Genomic DNA, 3,682 nt, shown 5'->3' with positions numbered 1-3,682 from the left:
AGGCTGGAGTGCAGTGGCGCAATCTTGGCTCACTGCAACCTCTGCCTCCTGGGTTCAAGTGATTCTCCTGCCTCAGCCTCCCAAGTAGCTGGGACTACAGGCATGCGCCACCACTCCCAGCTAATTTTTGTATTTTTAGTAGAGATGGGGTTTCACCATGTTGGCCAGGATGGTCTCAACCTCTTGATCTCGTGATTTGCCCGCCTTGGCCTCCCAAAGTGCTGGGATTACACACGTGAGCCACCGCACCCGGCATTAAGCTCCTGTTCTTTTAAACACTGACTTTTTTTTTTTTTTTTTTTTGAGGCAGGTTCCACCCGTGTCATCCAGGCTGGAGTGCAGTGGCCCCGCCTGATCTTGGCTCACTGTGCAGTCTCCACCTGCCAGGCTCAAGGGATCCTCCCACTTCAGTCTCTTGAGTCCCAAGCAGCTGGGACCACAGATGCATGCCACTACATCTGGCTATTTTTTCTTGTATTTTTAGCACAGACAGATTGCTATGCTGCCCAGGCTGGTCTGGAACTCCTGAGCTCAAGAATCTGCCCACCTCGGCCTCCCAAAGTACTGGGATTACAGGCCTGAGCCACTGTGTCCAGCCTCGAGCCTGCATTTTTAACGAGATCTCAGTTGATTTGTATGCACAGTGAACTTTGAGAAGCTCTTATTTATGTATGTATTTATTTTACTTAATGAGATGGAGTCACATTCTGTCATCCAGGCTGGATTGCAGAGGCACGATCTCAGCTTACTGCAACGTCCGCCTCCCAGGTTCAAGTGATTCTCCTGCCTCAGCCTCCTGAGTAGATGGGATTATAGGTGTGGGACACAACACCTGGCTAATTTTTGAATTTTTAGTAGAGATGGGGTTTCACCATGTTGGTCAGGCTGGACTCAAACTCCTGATCTCGTGATCCACCTGCCTCAGCCTCCCAAAGTGCTGGTATTACAGGCATGAGCCACTACTCCTGGCCTCTTTTTTTTTTTTGGTGACAGAGTCTCATGTTGTCACCCAGGCTGGAGTGCAGTGCTGCAATCTTGGCTCACTGCAACCTCTGCTTCCCTGGTTCAAGGGATTCTTGTGCCTCAGCCCCTGCAGTAGCTGGGGTTACAGGAGCCCACCACCACATGGGGCTAAATTTTGTATTATTAGTAGAGACGGGGTTTCAACATGTTGGCCAGGTTGGTCTCGAACTCCTGACTTCAGGTGATCTGCCTGCCTCAGCCTCCCAAAGTGTTGGGATTATAGACATTAGCCACCATGCCTGGCCTGATATTTTTGATTCTTCAGGAAATTATGTCGTCCTCTTAGGAAGCAGAGAACTGAGAGTGGACTGGCCTAAGGTAAAAGGATCCTGCCACAGAGACAAACCTGGGACTGGTTGGAGGACAGAGCTGTCAGATGGCCTCAGCCCAGCAAGCATGGGGCAGAGTCCGCCTGGGGACTCCTGGTGTTGGGATGTGTGGACAAAGCCTCACCAGTGTTGGACCTCCCAGGAGATGGCCGGTATGGCAGCCAGTGACCTCTACAGAGGTCACAGCAGAACCGGGGGCCTGTCAATGGAAAGGACACAAATCCTTTCCACAAATCCAATCCTGTACATGCAGCTCCCTGACAGCGCCTTGGGGAGTAGGTAGAGGAAGTGGGTTATAACCATAAACATTAAATATTCATCCCAGAGACTGAACTAACTTGGAAGCCTTGACATTTGAATGGAGATGTTGATTCTTGGTATTCACAGTAACTAATGCTCCATAACATCACCAAGAATGCCAGATTTGCAAACGCTGAACATTGGTCCTAGGCGAAATACAAGGGCAGGTTCCTGCAAGCCTGTCACGGCATTTTCATCAACCAATCAGTACACAGCCTGGCTTTATGAGTGTTTCTGTTGGTTGGTTGATTGATTGAGATGGAGTCTCACTCTGTTGCCCAGGCTGGAGTTCAGTGGAGTGATCTTGGCTCACTGCAACCCCGCCTCCCAGGTACAAGCAATTCTTCTGCCTCAGCCTCCCAAGTAGCTAGGATTACAAACATGCACCACCACGTCCAGCTAATTTTTCTTTCTTTCTTTTTCTTTTTTTTTTTTTGAGATGGAGTTTCCCTCTTGTTGCCCAGGATGGAGTGCAATGACGCGATCTTGGCTAATTTTCGTATTTTTAGTAGAGACGGGGTTTCACCATGTTGGCCAGGCTGGTCTCAAACTGCGGACCTCAGGCGATCTACCCACCTTGGCCTCCCAAAGTGCTGGGATTACAGGCATGAGCCACCGAGCCTGGTCAAGATGCATGCTTTAAAGCCTATCAAAAAGTCTAGATAGGAATGCTGCTCCTATCAAAGCACCAGAACTTTCCTTTTGAAGTGAGAATAGTTGGCACACACAACATTTACACCCGCTTTCACTTGGTAGGAAGAATGGCCCTTATCATAAACACAGATTTATTTAACTGAGGAAGCAGTTTAGAAGTCATGTCAAAACTATGTAATCTGTTTTTAACATTCAAAAGAGTTTCCTCCTCCCCTCATTTAATTTCTTTGGTTTTGTTTTTTAAAACATAAACATTCATTTCCTGCCTAAGAGTACATTTATTGAGAAAGCCCAGCCATGGCCTGATATTCATGTAATTCTCAACAATTAGGTGAGCCCAGGCTGGAGTGCAGTGGCACAGTCTTGGCTCACTGCAACCTCTGCCTCCCGGGTTCAAGCGAGTCTCCGTTCTCAGCCTCCCCAGTAGTTGGGACTACAGGTGTGTGCCACCACACCACGCTAATTTTTGCATTATTAGTAGAGACCGGGTTTCACCATGTTGCCCAGACTGGTCTCGAACTCCTGACCTCAGGTGATCCATCTGCCTCGGCCTCCCAAAGTGCTGGGATTACAGGCGTGAGCCACTGCACCTGGCCGAGGCGAGTTCTATCTGCAACATACTTGCAGAGCATCTTCTGAGTGACTCCACTTCAGGAATGGATACCACTTCCTTTATTTGCCCTGCTGTTGCTGTGTTGTGGCCTCGTCAGTTTCCGTCTCAGAGGCTGACAATCTAAGCCGTGTTTATTCGCGGAAGCATCATTGGCTCAGCTGCTGCAAGACGGTGGAAAGAGCTGAGGCATGGGGTTCAGGCCTGTCCCTTTCTGTAACTCGGAGGGTCAGCCTGGATTAGTCATTTGTCATCTTCTCGACAAACCCGCTCTCCCTCCTGCCGGCCTGCCTACCTGCCTCAGTGTGTGCATCTGTGGGAGGCTAAATAATGGCCCCCGAAGATATCAGGTCCTGATCCCTGGAGCCTGTAAATGTGGCTTTATTCGGAAAAAGGATCTCTGCAGATGTGATTAAGGTTCTTTAGATGGGGAGATTAGCCTGGAGTATCCAGGTCGGCTCTAGAAGACGCAATTAGAAGTGTCAGTATAAGAGGCTGGGCGCGGTGGCTCACGCCTGTAATCCCAGCACCTTGGGAGTCCGAGGTGGGCGGATCACTTGAGGCCAGGAGTTCGAGACCAGCCTGGCCAACATGTCAAAACTCTGTCTGTCCTAAAAATACAAAAATTAATGGGACATGGTGGTGCACACTTGTAATCCCAGCTACCTGGGAGGCTGAGGCAGAGAATCGCTTGAACCTGGGAGGTGAAGGTTGCAGTGAGCCAAGATCGTGCCACTGCTCTCCAGCCTGGGCAACAGAGCAAAAA

Source organism: Cebus imitator, unplaced genomic scaffold, assembly GCF_001604975.1.
Source record: "Cebus imitator isolate Cc_AM_T3 unplaced genomic scaffold, Cebus_imitator-1.0 Scaffold82, whole genome shotgun sequence".
In the NCBI taxonomy this organism is placed as follows: domain Eukaryota; kingdom Metazoa; phylum Chordata; class Mammalia; order Primates; family Cebidae; genus Cebus; species Cebus imitator.
This window is presented reverse-complemented; position numbering follows the sequence as displayed.